Source organism: Schistocerca gregaria, chromosome 2, assembly GCF_023897955.1.
Source record: "Schistocerca gregaria isolate iqSchGreg1 chromosome 2, iqSchGreg1.2, whole genome shotgun sequence".
NCBI classification, from domain to species: Eukaryota; Metazoa; Arthropoda; class Insecta; order Orthoptera; family Acrididae; genus Schistocerca; species Schistocerca gregaria.
Window position 1 is genome coordinate 904,204,258 of NC_064921.1, and position 19,100 is coordinate 904,223,357.

The 19,100-nt window shown below is 43.7% G+C and overlaps 1 non-coding gene across 1 annotated transcript; it reads right to left on the reverse strand.

The window, feature by feature from the left end:
• Nucleotides 1-4,460: 4,460 nt before the first annotated feature.
• Trnas-cga (transfer RNA serine (anticodon CGA)) lies at nt 4,461-4,535 on the reverse strand. Its single transcript has one exon. It is a non-coding gene; the product is annotated as a tRNA-Ser (tRNA).
• Nucleotides 4,536-19,100: the final 14,565 nt, after the last annotated feature.

Below are 19,100 nucleotides of genomic sequence, written 5' to 3' on the forward strand. Positions count from 1 at the left end.
TACCTTTCCTTAACCTTTCTTCTAAGATAAGTCGTAGGGTCAGTATTGCCTCACGTGTTCCGATATTTCTACTGAATCCAAACTGATCTTCCCCGAGGTCGACTTCTACTAGTTTTTCCATTCCTCCGTTAACAATCGTGTTACTATTTTGCAGCCGTGACTTATTAGACTGATAATTGGCTAATTTTCACATTTGTCAACACCAGCTTTCTTTGGGATTGGAATTATTATATTCTTCTTGAAGTCGGAGGGTATTTCGCCTGAAACTTCCTGGAAGATTAAAACCGTGTGCCGGGCCGAGACTCGAACTCGGGACCTTTGCCTATCGCGGGCAAGTGTTCTACCAAGTGAGCTACCCAATCACGACTCACGCACCGTCCTCACAGCTTTACATCTGCCAGTACCTGGTCTCCTACCTTCCAAAGGTCCCGAGTTCGAGTCTCGGCCCAGCACACAGTTTTAATCTGCAACGAAGTTTCATATCAGCGCACACTCCGCAGCAGAGTGAAAATCACATTCTTGGAATTTCGCCTGTCTCATACATCATGCTCACTAGATGGTAGAGTTTTGTCAGGACTGGCTCTCCCAATGCTGTCAGTAGTTCAAATGGAATGTTGTCTATTCTGGGGGCCTTGTTTCGACTCAGGTCTTTCAGTGCCCTGTCAAACTCTTTACGCAGTATCATATTACCCACTTCATCTTCATCTACATCCTCTTCCATATCCATAATATTGTCCTCAAGTACATCGCCCTTGTATAGGCCCTCTATATGCTCCTTCCACCTTTCTGCTTTCCCTTCTTTGCTTACAACTGGCTTTCCATCTGAGCAAATGGTTCTCCTTTCTCCAAAGGTTTCCTGTAGGCAGTATCTACACTCCTGGAAATGGAAAAAAGAACACATTGACACCGGTGTGTCAGACCCACCATACTTGCTCCGGACACTGCGAGAGGGCTGTACAAGCAATGATCACACGCACGGCACAGCGGACACACCAGGAACCGCGGTGTTGGCCGTCGAATGGCGCTAGCTGCGCAGCATTTGTGCACCGCCGCCGTCAGTGTCAGCCAGTTTGCCGTGGCATACGGAGCTCCATCGCAGTCGTTAACACTGGTAGCATGCCGCGACAGCGTGGACATGAACCGTATGTGCAGTTGACGGACTTTGAGCGAGGGCGTGTAGTGGGCATGCGGGAGGCCGGTAGGACGTACCGCCGAATTGCTCAACACGTGGGGCGTGAGGTCTCCACAGTACATCGATGTTGTCGCCAGTGGTCGGCGGAAGGTGCACGTGCCCGTCGACCTGGGACCGGACCGCAGCGACGCACGGATGCACGCCAAGACCGTAGGATCCTACGCAGTGCCGTAGGGGACCGCACCGCCACTTCCCAGCAAATTAGGGACACTGCTGCTCCTGGGGTATCGGCGAGGACCATTGGCAACCGTCTCCACGAAGCTGGGCTACGGTCCCGCACACCGTTAGGCCGTCTTCCGCTCACGCCCCAACATCGTGCAGCCCGCCTCCAGTGGTGTCGCGACAGGCGTGAATGGAGGGACGATGAGAGTCGCTTCTGCCTTGGTGCCAATGATGGTCGTATGCGTGTTTGGCGCAGTGCAGGTGAGCGCCACAATCAGGACTGCATACGACCGAGGCACACAGGGCCAACACCCGGCATCATGGTGTGGGGAGCGATCTCCTACACTGGCCGTACACCTCTGGTGATCGTCGAGGGGACACTGAATAGTGCACGGTACATCCAAACCGTCATCGAACCCATCGTTCTACCATTCCTAGAACGGCAAGGGAACTTGCTGTTCCAACAGGACAATGCACGTCCGCATGTATCCCGTGCCACCCAACGTGTTCTTGAAGGTGTAAGTCAACTACCCTGGCCAGCAAGATCTCCGGATCTGTCCCCCATTCAGCATGTTTGGGACTGGATGAAGCGTCGTCTCACGCGGTCTGCACGTCCAGCACGAACGCTGGTCCAACTGAGGCGCCAGGTGGAAATGGCGTGGCAAGCCGTTCCACAGGACTACATCCAGCATCTCTACGATCGTCTCCATGGGAGAATAGCAGCCTGCATTGCTGCGAAAGGTGGACATACACTGTACTAGTGCCGACATTGTGCATGCTCTTTTGCCTGTGTCTATGTGCCTGTGGTTCTGTCAGTGTGATCATGTGATGTATCTGACCCCAGGAATGTGTCAATAAAGTTTCCCCTTCCTGGGACAATGAATTCACGGTGTTCTTATTTCAATTTCCAGGAGTGTGTCTTACCCCTAGTGAGATAAGCAACATCCTTACATTTGTCCTCTAGCCATCCCTGCATAGCCATTTTGCACTTCCTGTGGATCTCATTTGTGAGAAGTTTGTGTTCCTTTTTGCCTGCTTCACTTTCTGCATTTTTATATTTTCTTCTTTCATCAATTATATTCAATATTTCTTGTGTTACCCAAGGTTTCTACTAGCCCTCGTCTTTTTACCTATTTTATCCTCTGCTACCTTCACTATTTCATCCCTAAAAGCTACCCATTCTTCTTCTCTGTATTTCTTTCCCCCATTCCTGTCAATTCTTCCCTTATGCTCTCCCTGAAACTCTGTACAACTTACGTAACTCTTATGGGGCATTGTACTTCTAGTACTCGACTTTGATGTATTACAGGTACGTGTAGCATTACTCAATTAGATATAAAAAGGAGTGGTGGACAAGTGAAATTGAAACAGGTTGAAAAAAGGGCTGGTCACCAGTGAACTAGTTACCGAAATTCAACGAATTTTCCCGTACATAGAGTTTATAGATATCATTTTGTATGTACTCTTGAAAAGAAAATAAAGAATGAAAATCTTTACTTTCATCGCCAATTGGACACCGAAATCCAAATCTTTGCTCTACAAGTTAGTCACGGCCATATCTCTGTATTTCTGGTCACCAGAAGGTATTTACGTCAGTAGCAATATGACTGGAAAATTAGCCACTCTTGGACAGTCGCTATGTTCTTTCCAGGAGCGGTGCAGATTGTCCAGTGATATCGCGGAGGCGGTATTGTGTGTGGGACGATTGGCGCAGTAAAGCGAATTACCCGTAGCCTGGAAAAGGCCGCCGGCTTCGTGGAGAGGTAGCTCCAGCCAGCATCGGCCCGCAGGCTTCCGGCGCTCCAAGTTTTCTGGAGACTCGGCTCGCGTGCCGCTCCCCCTGGCCTCCTGATGCATTTCCTGCGCCGCTCCGGGCGGCCTGCTCGCTTCCTGGCCCGCGCGTCTCTGTAGCCGCCATTATTTACCCCCGCCCTCTGCCAGCCGCCGCCTTCCTCCCCTCTAGCCACACGGCCTGCTCCTCACACCACTGCCACTCCACCGCCATACGTCGCGCGGTCGCCGACCGCCCCACACAGCCAGTTGCTGCGTGTTTGTTGGCAAGTCGCGAGCGGACCTACCTAGCTGCAACGCAAAAGTTTTACTCGTCTGCTGGCGCAAATGTAAATAAATAAAAGATGAACCTGTAAATGGCAGAGCCGCCCGCCTCAAAAAGGGAAACCTCTGCTCCTCTCTCTCTCTCTCTCTCTCTCTCTCTTCCCATTCTCCACTCCCTTTTTTCTCACTTTCCGTAGCTCTGCGGAAGGGACAAGCGGCTTGCAAGGTGTTAATCACGACCGTCGTGATGGAGTACGTTTATTAGAGGAGGGTAAACACGGGCAGAGGTACCAGCGTCCGGTAATAGAAGGTTAAATGGTCACCCAGCCGTAGCTGGCCACAACCGACTACTCTTTTTCTCGCCCCGGCTAAGAATTCCCGTCTATTGCGCAGTTTCTTTTTACTCTTCTCTCTCTAGAGCTCCTCTTCCACTCTCACGCTCTCGTTAAAAAACTTCTCGTTCTTACAGTGCAGCAAAGACGAGGATATCATAATGAGATTTATTTCGTAAACAGAGCTGCGATCCTCGATAATGGTTCGTAGAAATGCAAGTTTTTATCCAAAAAGCGCTCAGGGATAACGGGGCACAAGTTCCAGGCATCGCCTATCCTCTCCTTTCTGCAGATCATTTCTGTGATTATTATACTACTTGTGAAATTTGCCTGCCACGGTGGCCATGCGGTTCTAGGCGCTACGGTCGCAGGTTCGAATCCTGCCTCGGGCATGGATGTGTGTGATTTCCTTAGGTTAGTTAGGTTTACGTAGTTCTAAGTTATAGGGGACTGATGACCTCAGATGTTAAGTCCCATAGTGCTCAGAGCCATTTGAGCTTTCCACACATAAAATAATTGTTTTAGTTTTTCCTGTATGTAATAATATCGCTGTCATTAGTTTTAAGTGAAACGCTCGTTTGTGAAAGGACGGAAGTCAGTGTTTGGTGAAATTCAGTTATTCGTGGACGTCATTTCTGGGATTGTAAGAACCTAGGCCTGATGGCTTAGAATGGTACGAACAAGCCTGCACTTGAAACTTCCTGGCAAATTAAAACTGTTTGCCCGACCGAGACTCGAACTCGGGACCTTTGCCTTTCGCGGGCAAGTGCTCTACCAACTGAGCTACCGAAGCACGACTCACGCCCTGTACTCACAGCTTTACTTCTGCTTTACTTCTGTCAGTGCCGGGCGTGAGTCGTTCTTCGGTAGCTCAGTTGGTAGAGCACTTGCCCGCGAAAGGCAAAGGTCCCGCGTTCGAGTCTCGGTGGGGCACACAGTTTTAATCTGCCAGGAAGTTTCAAATCAGCGCACACTCCGCTGCAGAGTGAAAATCTCATTCTGGAAGCCTGCACTTCTTTAAAATTTCTTTATTTAACATCTCCTGTCAACTGAGTTACACGCTTTATAAATAAACAAAAAAACCTAATATATCAGGTTCCATGTAATGAACGCGTGGAATTGTACAAAAATGCGTTTCTTCAGTTGTACGCTGTAAATGGAGAGTCTGAGTAGATCTCAGACTTTATTAATCGCTCTATAATCGCCAACGGACAGATAGACCAATCAAGGAAACAGAGAACATTCCAAACAGAAGCTGTGCAACAACTTAAGGACGCATAAGCTTCTTCCCGCAAGCCCTAGTCAAGAAGCTTCCAATGAAATTAAATATCTTCATTGAGGTCTGGATATTACAAAGACGTATTGTATTTTTAAGGAAAACCTTTCCAATTCAGAGGTGAGGTGTTCATTCTAATTCACATTGTTCAAAGATGCTTTGATTTGTGATTTGATAAGCACAAGTTTATGCCTATGATGTTTATGAACAGCTGAAAGTTAAAGAGCTCTGCTTTTAAAGACACTGCAAAACATGTGCCAGCTGCTGAACCAACAGTCCATGAAGTAAAAGCAAAGAAATATTTACAGTAGGGTACGAAACATTGAACATCTATGTAAAAACAATGACAGAGTTATGAGTTTCACGTTTTGGAGCATGCAGAATTTATATGTGTCACGCATTCCAATTCAGGAGATGTATTACCGAAGACAGATTTCTTTTTTCCCATTTGCAGTACATGATATAAGACTGGAAGTGCTGATTTCTTCTTGTACTATGAAGACAAACGCAAGAAAGCCACAAATGAAACAAGTTCTTTCCGTTTTAGGTATATGAGTTAGCATGCCTCTGCAAAAGATCAGAGAACTTCTTTTTAACGATTCCTGTGGCGTGCAAATCAAGAACCACTGCATGGTAAGATTATTTCCAGCCTTCACAGACAGAGAGAGATTTAACAAAATCGTTTATCGCTTTCCATTCCGCCATTACTCATTGTTTCCCTGTGACGGTGATTTTGGTCTTGTAAAGCGAATACTGCGAATGAGAGGCAGGCACTTGAGACTCCCTGCTAAACCCACAGGACAGGACAGGTAGTTTAAATTGTGGAAAGGGGTCAAAATAAGCGGCTGTCAGTTACACTATAACATACAACTTCCGTTATTTGACCAAAAATAATAAAAAAGTTTTCACAATAGCTAAGTCCATATGTCTTATGTGTAAAGCCAAGAAAGAGCATATGACGATGAAAAATACCTATAAATCAAGATAAGCGACATGAAATACATGGCAGACGAATATAAAGAGTTTTACAGTTCTCTCCTCCACACTAGTTCTACTCGGTAATTACCTTTTATAACTTACTGGAACATTACATGACATTATGTATACTTTATACCATTTATTTATTCTAGAAGAAATGAAAATAAAGCGTTATTACAGGGTATCTTACATTATTCAATACTTTTTTCTAAAATATGTGATTTATTTACGTGGAGGCGTAAGTGAACAAAAATTTCAAAACTTCATTTCCTTTCTATTTCACTACATTGTTCATGTACGAAAGCTTCTCATTAAACTATTCTATATTTATGGACAAATAAATTAACGAAAAATTAAGCTTTTCTTCATTGCCCAAAACTTTGCTTTTCTGAGTTTCGTCCTTTCACATATAAACGATTTAGATATTTGTATAGGCCCTAAAGTAGTTCGTACTGGAAAACTATTGTCTTTGAAAAATCAAATTATCATTATATATTTTTGCTACTGGTACCACGTTCAGATTAGGCATCAGACTTGTATTAGTGGTTTATAATTAACCTCTGAGAGACAGGTATGGGACGCACGTATGTCAGAGGACGTTGGAAAGCCGCGGCATAGAGGAAGGACAAGAAGAAGAAGTCACACGTGCATGGCGCTTTCAAGTTTAACAAAGCTTTTTATGATGAAACTAAAGGAACAGATCATTATCTCAGTTCAACGATGCACAACACTTGGAATGATGTTACCACTATAATATCGCGTGGACGTCGCCAACTGTACCCGACTGCAATACACAAAAGTGGTTTGTACGTGTATTTTTTAAAATAAGAGAGGCTTTACGTAAATAACGCAACAATGTTTTTCCGGCCAGTTTCGGTTGAAAGAATGAGGAATTTGTTGTGGATCATCGTGGAACATTCCCGGTTCAGCCCCTATAATTTCATGTTGTTCCAACTAAACGTAGACTTCTAAGTGATGTCTCCTACAGAGGTACGTTCCAATCAGAGAGCTGCCATTTTTCCTCTTGTTACAAGACCAGGTAATCGCATTTATTCACAGGCCATTGCAGAATGTCTTCTGAGACACAGCAGGCACAAAAGCACTGTGAGTCGTTGGGCGAGGCGTCTGTCCTATCTACCGCGCGCCGGTCTGCCTCACACAACTGTTGACCCCTGCAATGTTGGAAGGTGCAGACACCCACATCCGAGGTGATCGAAGGATTACAGTCAAACACTTTGCTGCAAAAATGACGACTCTCTTGGTAGTGTCGACGTACTCGTCCACCAGATGAGTTACTTATAGGTTTATGCCCTCTGGGTTTCTCGCCGCCTAACAGAAGACAATAAATAGCAACTAGGGACCATCTCTGCGGAATTGCTTGCTGATAGTGACAATATTCTATCGAACATGGTCGCAAGCGATGAAACCTGGGTTCATCACTTCAAATCGAAAACAAAACGTCGATCTATGAAGTGGCGTCGCACCACCTCTGCCCCGAAGAAAAGGTTCAGTGCCGCACCCTGTGGCGATAGAGTCGTTACGTCAGTATTCTGGGAGTCTGAAGGGTTTATTTCATTTGACGTTCTCCGTCATTGCGGAACGAGCAGCACGGAAGTGTGTTGCACTACCAACAGGAAACGAAGAAACGACTCAGCATAGTCGTCGCCACAGAAATGCAAACGAATTTGTCCTTCTCCACAATAATGCAAGGCCTCACACAAGTCTACATACCCGAGATAAGCTCACGAAACTTCACTGAACTGTTCTTCCTCATCCACTCTACACCCCGCATCTCGCACGTTTAGACTTTCATCTGCTTGGCCGAATAAAGGATGCATTCGGCGGGAAGCCGTAGAAGGATACCATTACAGCAAGAAGTTGGCTCCGAAGTCGACCATTGGGTGGTACCATGCGGGAATATAGGCCTTCACAATAAGATTGAGTGAGCGTGTCGCCTTCAACGGAGATTAGGTTGTAAACAGGGATTTTGTAGCCAAAGGAGTGGGGAATAATGTGGTGCATTGGAATCCTGAATAAAACCAACATGCTTACAGAAAAAAGGTGTGTAGCATTACTTATTGAACAGTCTTCGTAGTACTATCCACAGCCTAGGAACTCACCAAAGGTAAAGTGAAAAATAATTGTGAAACTGCAGCTGAGAGCCGACGGAAACTTAGACTTCCTGCCGCACATCAGCGTAGCCATCCGTAATAAGGTATCATCAGTTGCATAAAAGTACTGGACCAATGAACGTTAATCAGGGATGACATACTAATTGACTGTGTATCTGTAGATTAATTCCTAACGTGTATCATAAGATCAACATGAGGTCTCTTATTTTGTTCTTAAATGAGCTGCAAGTCAGTAAAACATATAATTCCGGAGACATATATTCCGAATAATTTGGAAATAGTTGTCATGCTCTTCCGTAATTCAGTCACTGTAAATAAAATTTAAGGGTCTCACAAACTGATACCTGCAGAATGTAAATATGGATGTTTGTCATATTTTCCAGTTCTAAAGTGAAACGGAAATGTTTTTCTTTTTCTTGTTATTATTAGCACTGCATAAATATAGTAGCAGCACAATGTGTTCTATATGGAAGGATGTCCAGGCTATCTGCAAAAAATACACACTTCAAGAAAAGTTTTGCGACACCCGGTTCCCAGAAATCCTGAAGATAGACACTGACTGTCGATATTGTATCACAGACACAGTCCGTTTGACTGTTCAGAGATGTCACTAAACCCTCCCATAGGTGTAAACAACCATGCATGAGCAGCGCCTAGTAGACTGAGGTGTCCAACAGCCGATCAGTTCCAGTTATTTCACCTGGAAGGAGAACACGGGTTGTGTAGTCAGTAGTTCAACCACACCTAGACAGTCAATAATGTGGTTTGATCTCGTCCGCATTGTTATTCTGTGCCAGAAAGGGCTGTCAACAAGGGAAGTGTCCAGGCGTCTCGGAGTGAACCCATGCGTTGTTGCTCGCACATGGAGGAGATACAGAGAGACGGGAACTGTCTATGACATGTCTCGCTCTGACCGCCCAAGGGCTACTACTGCAGTGGATGACCGCTGTCTACGAATTATGGCTCGGAGGAACCCTGACAGCAATGCCAACAAGTTGAATAATGCTTTCGTGCAGCCACAAACTGTGCGGAATAGGCTGCATGATACGCAACTCCACTCCCGACATCCATGGCGAGGTCCATCTTTGCAATCACACCATGGAGCGTGGTACAGATGGACCCAAAAACATGCGGAATGGACCTCTCAGGATTGGCATCACGTTCTCTTCACCAGTGAGTGTCGGAAATTCCTTGAACCAGACAATCGTCGGGAACGTGTTAGGAGGCAACTCGGTCAGGCTGAATACCTTAGACACACAGTCCATCGAGTGCAGCAAGGTTCCCTGATCATTTGGGGTGACATTATGTGGGGCCAAAGTATGCCGCTGGTGGTCATGGAAGGCGCGGTAACGGCTGTACGATACGTGCATGCCAACCACCGACCGATAGTGCAACCATATCGGCAGAATATGGGCGAGGCATTCGTCTTCATGGACGACAGTTTGCGCCCCCATCCTGCACATCTTGTGAATGACTTCCTTCAGGATAAGATCGCTCGACTAGAACATGAACGCAATCGAACAAGCCTGGGATAGATTGACAAGGGCTGTTTATGGACGACGTGACCCACCAGCCACTCTCAGGGATCTACGCCGAATCCCCGTTGAGGAGTGGGACAATTTGGACAAACAGTCCCTTCAGGAAGTTACAGTATGCCATCACGAATACAGCCATGTATCAATGCAAGAGGACGTGCTGCTGGGCATTAGAGGTACCGGTGTGTACTGCAACCTGGACCACCACCTCTGATGGTCTTGCTGAATGCTGGTACAACAAGTAACGTGTCGTTTCCACGAGTAACAAAAAGGGTGGAAATGATGTTTAAGTTGATCTCTAATCCTATTTTCTGTACAGGATCCGGTACTCTCGGAACAGAGGTGATGCAAAACATTTTTTGATGTGTGTATGTCGCAAGGAGCCAGAAACTATGAAATGAAAATCGCTGACAGAATTTCAATGACACTGCATGCGAAAGAAGGTGCGGTCCCTATGAAAACGCTGAGGTCCGAAGTTTTCTACTAGAGGTACACGGGAGAACATCCACATGAAGGTAGAGCTAGCGTCGACCATCCTCTGTACTCAGTCATGTTGAAAGCAGTGGTATAGGGCTTTCAGAATAAGAGCAAAGAAATGTAACGCACCTCCTGATAGTTGAAGAAGTACTGGGAACGAAAATTTATTGGAGTGTCACTAGTGTACCGTGAGCACTGCATGCTGTTAGCGAGGTTCGAGGCTCGGTACAAGTGATTCGTGCAAGGACGGTTGTTGCTGGTCGATAATACGAGTTCCGGAACGTCATACCGTGTTACTGATTTCACTAAGTGCGTGCCAAATGGATGTCCGAGAGTCTGTATTCAGCACAGGATGCATTTCGTGTGAGACTCTTAAACATCTGCATTACTATACTAGGTGAGGGAATGAGTTTCTGTCACAAGTGATTGCTCCAAAAGAAACGTGATGTCATTACTTCGAACTGGAGTCCAAACGATAAAGTATTCAGTGAAAGTATACAGGGTCACCGCCACCAAAAACATCACCCACCCAAGTGCGGAAAAGTTTCTGCTTACCATCTTCTTTGACCAAAATGGTCCCTTCTTTACCGAATTCTTGCATCACGAAACAACAAAGAATATGCAGCGATACAAACTTTTCCACCCCTCGCAAAACTATTAGTTCAAAACGACGAGGGCAACTCACCTGTGGGGTTATTCTACTTCATCCCGATGCAAGATGCTATGCAACAAGTACTGTCAAGGACCTCGTGTAAACATTCAAATAGGTGGCGTTGAAGCACCCTTTATACGGATCTGGTATGTCTCCCTGGACTAAGGAAGAATATGAGAGGCAAACAATTCACCACAGACGAGGATATCAAGCATTAATTTCCGTAAAGGTTCTCAACGAAACCCCAGGAATTGTACAAGCCTTGTGTCGCTTTGGACAATTGGCAATACTTTCGAAATAAAGATATATGTTTTTGACTTCTTCGAAATACGTTACATTTATTTACTTCAGGGTCATTGCCGGTACCTGCACGATTCATCGATCCTCTACAGACCTTCTCCCATTTCACTTCAGTCTTCTGTCGTTACAGCCATTCTACAGACAACAGCGTCGTTTAAAAATACTTCACGCAGCCTCCAACGTAGTTTACTTCATCATTACCATACATTGTAAAAGTAACGGCCCTACAGCATTCCTGTGGGATATCCCCGAAGTTACGTTTATATTTTTCCGTTTTGTTCCACCTTGAACGTCTTGTTGCATTATATCCGGAAGGAAATCCTCATCCAATCACAAATATGGGCCGACATTCGGTAATCTCGTATTTCTGTCTCTAAGTGAGAGTACGTGAGTATATGGAACGTCTTCCAGAGCTCAAGGGACACGTCATGAATCTGAGTGCTGACGTGTACGGTACTCCGGATCTCATTGACGAACAGCGCGAGCTAAGTTTCGCAAGTTTTACTTTTTCGGAATTCAAGCCGATTTTTCCACGGGCATCTTTCGTTCTCCAAAAGCGTAATTGAGCATAAAACTTGATCTACAATTCTACGTCACCGACGTAGGCCTACAAACATATGCGTCTGTTCGACGACCCTACTTGGAATCGCGACTGTCCAGTGGTTAAGTATTTTCGTTGCTCCAGTGACCTACGAAAAACCACGGTTACAAGGGGAGCAATTTCTTCGGGTAGTCTCCGGAACCTACATTTGCAAGTACATCTGCCCCACAAATGCCTGGGAGAGAGTTCGTCGAACCGCTTTGATTCTATTTACTCACCGTTACACTTGCGCGAGAGAAACGAGCGCTTAAATCTTTTCATGCAACATCTTGTTTCTCTTCATTTATTACAATGAACCTATCTCCATATGTAGCATTCGGTGGAGAACGTTGGAGGTTGAAATTTCATGAAAAGATCTCTCCGAAAAGATAAACGCCAACGTTTAACGATTGACTCGCCGACTCGTGTATCATATCCGTGACACTCACTCCCCTGTTTTGCGCTCAGGAAAAACTCGTAGCTGCCCTTTTTTTAAACTTCTTCGATTTCCTCCGACACTACTATCTGGTAAGGATCTAATACCGCATAGTAATACTCTAGGAAAGGGCGGGAAAGCGTATTTAGGCAGTCTCTTTAGTAGATCGACTGAATGTTCTGCCAATAAAACACATTCTTTGGTTTGCCATTCCCACATCATTATCTATGGATCGTTCCAATATAAGTTGTTCGTAATTATAACTCCTAAGTATTTCGTTGAATTGGCAGCCTTTAGATTTGGGTGATTTATCGTGTAACCGAAATTTACCCGATTCCTCTTGGTACTCATGTAGATGATGACACTTCTGGTTCTTTGGTGTTCGCACCATTGACATAATTTGTCTAAATCATTTTGCAGTTGGTTTTGATCTTCTGACGATTTTACCAGGGGGTAAACGACAGCGAAATATGCAAATCATTGTCTGCTATATTGTTTATGTAGACTAGAAACCGCAGAAGGTCTATAACACTTCCTCGGAGAACGCTAGATATCACTTCTGTTTTACTCAGTTTCTTTCCGTCAATTACTACGAACTGTGACTTTACTGACAGGAAATCATGAAACCTGTCACAATAATAAGACGATACTTTACAGGCACGCAACTTGATTAGAAGCCTGTTGTGAGGAACTGTATTGAAAACATTTTGGAAACATAGAAATACGGAAACAATTTGAGATATCCCGTCGATAGCACTCTTTACTTTCTGAGAATAAAGTGTTAGCTATGTTTCACAAAACGACATTTTCCGCATCATATTGACTGTGTGTCAACAGATCGTTTTCCTCGAGATAACTGGAAATTTTCGAGTATAGTACATGTTCCAAAATTGCTACAAGTCGACGTTAGCGATATGGGTCTCTTACTCGCCAGAATGCTCTTAAATCCTTATTTGACTGTTGGTCTGACTTGTCCATCATTCTAGTCTTTAGGTACGATCTTTGGTGGGGAGAGCGCTTCAAGGTGGTGTTGCATCAACATGCTCTGAATGAAATCAAATTTGTATTCAACATGGAGAAGAAGACTTGGGTTTATTAAGCGACTGAAGCTATTTTGGTACACTGAGGATCTCTATTGCCAAGTTACTCACGTTGGCAGCAGTTCTTGACTCGAATCCTGGAGTATTTACTTCGTCTTCTTTCGTGAAATAATTGTAGAAAATCGCTTTTGATAATTCTGCCTTAGTGCCACTGTCATCGGTGACATTACCATTGCCAGGGCATAGTGAAGGTATTGATGCTCTCTTATCGCTGGTGAACTTCACTTACTACCAGAATCTCTTTTCAGTTCCTGCCAGATTTTGCGACATAGTTTCGTTGTGTAAGGTATTAAAAGCATCTCGCACTAAAGTTCACACTAAATTTCAAACTTCTATAGAACTTCGCCAATCTTGGAAATTCTACGTTATTTTAAATTTGGCATACTTTTACCTCCTAGGTATGTAATCCAGTCAAATGCAATTTCCAGTGTTCAACACTTTTAGTCAATTTTCTATTCCGTTCCCTCCTATAAAGTGACTACCATTTTGTGCGATGACTGCAGGGAGGTATTAATCGTATTACTATCTTTCGTGGTGAAACAAATATTCACAAAGTATGTATAACTGACATGAAATCACGAAGTATAGGTATCTGGCCAAACAGATGCAGAGATAGCAGGCAAGTCCGACAGAACCAAACCCCAGACTGTTTCGACAATTGCAGTTTCCTGTATGAACATGGTCATCAAACGCAGGTACGCGCAACTTGACAGTCGCAGTTTTGCTGTAGTTGCAACTTGTATCTTAGAAGCATCCGTGTGTCTGTTTGTTAGGGTTTCGCGCCAGCTTTTTCATAAAAGTCTAAATAAAACTGTTCTCGCCATTTTTTGAGAGCATAATTTTTGTGATAATATAATCTAGTTATCTGAATGACAATTACATGTCTCACTGGCGGTCCAGAGTTAATTAAAATATCGTATAGCTGTATAGCCGTATTCAGTTGAGTCTGAAATACGTGACAGGTGTGACAATGTTCAAATAGTAATATGAAACCACCACTGGTAGTTTAGTTGAAAGATTAGAAGGAAATAGTGTCAGGTTACCGTGCATTAGGAAAGTGGGTGCACTCAGCGACTGTTATGTGGCTTATAAATTATAGAGTGCAGCAATCAGTCGTCCTTTTTTTAGATTTTATTGCGCAAATCCAGATTTAAGCTAGTGGCTAGCCATTCTCAATCCACTACTTTCTATTCTCGATGCATCTAAGTCCCTGTTGTCAGAAATGTGACTGACGCCTGAACAACAGGGACTTACATGCATCGAGAATAGAAAATAGTGCACTGGGAACGGCTAGCCACTAGCCTAAATCTGGATTTGCGTATTTTCAGTCTACTGACTAGTTTCATGCGGCCCGCCACGAATTCCTTTCCTGTGCTAACCTCTTCATCTCAGAGTAGCACTTGCAACCTACGTCCTCAATTATTTGCTTGACGTATTCCAATCTCTGTTTTCCTCTACAGGTTTTGCCCTCTACAGCTCCCTCTAGAACCATGGAACTGATTCCCCCATGTCTTAGCAGATGTCCTATCATCCTGTCCCTTCTCCTTATCAGGGTTATCCACATATTCCTTTCCTCTCCGATTCTGCGTAGAACCTCCTCACTCCTTACCTTATCAGTCCACCTAATTTTTAACATTCTTCTATAGCACCACATCTGAAATGTTTCGAATCTCTTCTATTCCAGTTTTCCCACACCTGGCACCCATGCTCTAGGGGTAGCGTCTTTTATTCATAATCAAAACGTTTTCGCTCCCGGGTTCGATCCCCGCCACTGCCTAAAATTTGATTAATAATCAGCATTGGCGGCCGTAGATATCCAGCATAATAAGTCAGCCTCATTCTGCCAACGGCCTTGTCAAAGAGGGCGGAGGAGCAGATAGAGGTTCAGGGCACTCTCTTGTACTAGGGGTGGGAAATTGGCCCTAAAGGATGAAGAATCAGCAATGATCAACGACATGAGGATGCAGAAGGCAATGGAAACCACTGCATTAAAGACAAGTAACGTGTATCCACAGGACAGGTGGCCTGTAGTTGAAGAAGTGTCATGATGATCTCGCCATTGGCAAAAGATTCCGGAATAGACCCCCTTTCGGATCTCCGGGAGGGGACTGCCAAGGGGGAGGTAACCATGAGAAAAAGATTGAATAATCAACGAAAGGATAATGTTGTACGAGTCGGGGCGTGGAATGTCAGAAGCTTGAAAGTGGTAAGGAAACTAGAAAATATGAAAAGGGAAATGCAAAGGCTCAATCTAGATATAGTAGGGGTCAGTGAAGTGAAGTGGAAGGAAGACAAGGATTTCTGGTCAGATGAGTATCGGGTAATATCAACAGCAGCAGAAAATGGTATAACAGGTGTAGGATTCGTTATGAATAGGCAGGTGGGGCAGAAGGTCTGTTACGTGTATGATACACGTTAGTTTTTGATACTAAAGGAGGTAGTTTAATTCTATCTTATGTAATTTTAAGGAAGGTAATTTTATTTACTTTATTTGCCCTATCAAGGTAGCCCTTTAATCAGGCACTTCATTTATTTAATATATAAATTGGAAGTTTTTTTTTTTTTTTAAATTCGGTTATGTATTATTTTTGTTTATTACGGATTGACCAGGTTGTTCTAATCAGAATCAAAATCGACAGCAGACCAACACCGACAACGATGCCGAAGATAAACAGATAGAGAAAGTGTATGAGGGTATTGAAAGGGTAATGCAGTATGTAAAGGGGGACGAAAATCTAATAGTTATGGGCGACTGGAATGCCATGTCTCCACAATATCCTTTCTCTTAGGAGTGCTAGTTCTGCAAGGTTCGCAGGAGAGCTTCTGTAAAGTCTGGAAGGTAGGAGACGACGTACTGAAAGAAGTACAGCTTTGAGTACCGGGCGTGAGTCGTGATTCGGTAGCTCAGATGGTAGAGCACTTGCCCGCGAAAGGCAAAGGTCCCGAGCTCGAGTCTCGGTCGGGCACACAGTTTTAATCTGCCAGGAAGTTTCAGCGGTGGTAACATTAAGAGTGCAACGGGAATTCCACTGTTAAATACAGAGGAGAGAGCAGAGAGGTGGAAAGAATACATTGAAAGCCTCTATGAGGGTGAAGATTTGTCTGATGTGATAGAAGAAGAAACAGGAGTCGATTTAGAAGAGATAGGGGATCCAGTATTAGAATCGGAATTTAAAAGAGCTTTGGAGGACTTACGGTCAAATAAGGCAGAAGGGATAGATAACATTCCATCAGAATTTCTAAAATCATTAGGGGAAGTGGCAACAAAACGACTATTCACGTTGGTGTGTAGAATATATGAGTCTGGCGACATACCATCTGACTTTCGGAAAAGAATCATCCACACAATTCCGAAGACGGCAAGAGCTGACAAGTGCGAGAATTATCGCACAATCAGCTTAGCAGCTCATGCATCGAAGCTGCTTACAAGAATAATATACAGAATAATGGAAAAGAAAATTGAGAATGCGCTAGGTGACGATCTATTTGGCTTTAGGAACAGTAAAGGCACGAGAGATACAATTCCGACGCTACGGCTAATAACGGAAGCAAGGCTAAAGAAAAATCAAGATACGTTCATAGGATTTGTCGACCTGGAAAAAGCGTTCGACGATATAAAATGGTGCAAGCTGTTCAAGATTCTGAAAAAAGTGGTGGTATGCTATAGGGAGAGACGGGTCATATACAATATGTACAACAACCAAGAGGGAATAATAAGAGTGGACGATCAAGAACGAAGTGCTCGTATTAAGAAGGGAGTAAGACAAGGCTGTAGCCTTTCGCCCCTACTCTTCAATCTGTACATCGAGCAAGCAATGACGAAAATAAAAGAAAGGTTCAGGAGTGGAATTAAAATACAAGGTGAAAGGACATCAATGATTCGATTCGCTGATGACATTGCTATCCTGAGTGATAGTGAAGAAGAATTAAATGATCTGCTGAACGGAATGAACAGTCTAATGAGTACACAGTATGGTTTGAGAGTAAATCGGAGAAAGACGAAGGTAATGAGAAGTAGTAGAAATGAGAACAGCGAGAAACGTAACATCGGTATTGATGGTCACGAAGTCAATGAAGTTAAGGAATTCTGCTACCTAGGCAGTAAAATAAACAATAACGGACGGAGCAAGGAGAACATCAAAAGCAGACTCGCTATGGCAAAAAAGGCATTTGTGGCCAAGAGAAGTCTACTAATATCAAATACCGGCCTTAATTTTAGGAAGAAATTTCTGAGGATGTACGTCTGGACCACAGCATTGTATGGTAGTGAAACATGGACTGTGGGAAACCGGATTTTAGTAATAAATTCTAAAAAAAAGGGCGACTGTTTGCTGCACTCTATAATTTATAAGAAAATAGTGTATTTACATAGCAAAACCCCTAAGACTGAGATCTTTACTTTACAATCATTACCCCCACCTAGTCATAATCCGTAAAAAGTATAGTGGATGATCTATCATGAAATAAACTTAAGCACAAGTAGAACTAAATAGTGAATTGCACCCAATAACGGAGAACATAATGTATTAAAAAAGGCATTTCAACTAATCAGTGGACTTCAACACCAATAACACTTTGTTGGTGTAAAAACATTACGGCTACGAATTTTGTGACCAATCGCGCCTGCATTTCTTTAAAATGAATTGCTTCATGGAGTAACAATTATATTGACTTCATAAAGCCTGAGATTCAAAACTTCCTGTGACAGTAGAATTAACTTGATATTATTGGATATGCACAGTCGGATTTAAAGAAATTGCAGATCATCGCCAACAACGCCAGAGCTTGATACAACTGCTACACTTTCCAACAATTTTTAAATGTTCTTCTGGAACTGTAAGTTAAATCTTCATTGACCGGCATCACAAAAGTAAGAACGTACAAGATATAATTAAGTTGTATTCGAAATCCTTAAGCACCCCTGAGCAATGGATCAATTACTCATTTCACTCCAAAACTAATGGTAATTGTCTGATAAATCGTGTTTTCCTATTAGCCGAAGCATTGTTGTACGTCACTGCATGTCTGTCTAATGGTGTTGCGGACTAGTGTGACAAGTAGCAGGAAAGTCCCTATTTCTTCATAATCTTTGGTTTGCCTCACTTTCCATCCGGGTGCTGGACAGCGCAGACAAGCGATTAATTTGCTGTTGGTCATTACCTGCTTCCTCAGCAATGCCGTGGTCCAGTTATTCGGAAGCTTCGATTTGTTTACGCTCCAAGTTGGGACCACGTACGAGTGATGTATTTCTAATGAGTGAAGATACTGCAGAAACATATCAGCAAAAGAGCAGAAGGTGCTATATTTCAGCAGCATAATGTACTTTAGTAGGCTACTCCAATTTCGGTATCGCGCACGGCCGTTGATGGATGTAATGTTAAATCAGGAGAGAGGACGGACAGTTTAATTGCCAAGTAACACAGCCCGCCGATTGGGGCACCAAGCTGAGAGATACTTGGGAGTCGCTGAACTTACGATTTCTATACAGGACATATAACAATTAGTTGCAGCCAGTTGGGGCGTAAAGCTGAGAGGGTCGCTAGGAATGCCCAGGTACAAGATTTGGGTACAGTGCTTACCACAATTAGTAGAGAACAAAAGGTAAAAGGGGGGAGGTGAGGGGAATCGAATGAAAAGATGCTTGTATACAAAAGAGTTCTTGAACCGGTCCTGGGAGACGGAGTATGCTAGAGTAACCGTAGTATTTCTCATTTCATAAAGGCAAACAGTAATAAACGTAGGACGTTTTAGGAGCCTGCGGCCCCCGATATCATTTAAAGTGTTCTAAAACTACCCTCACCAACGACTCTCTTAATTCCATATAAAATATCTTATTGGTTCTGTTTGTATAAGTTTATTAGATTTAGTAAGTTTCACTACGTAATTATTAACA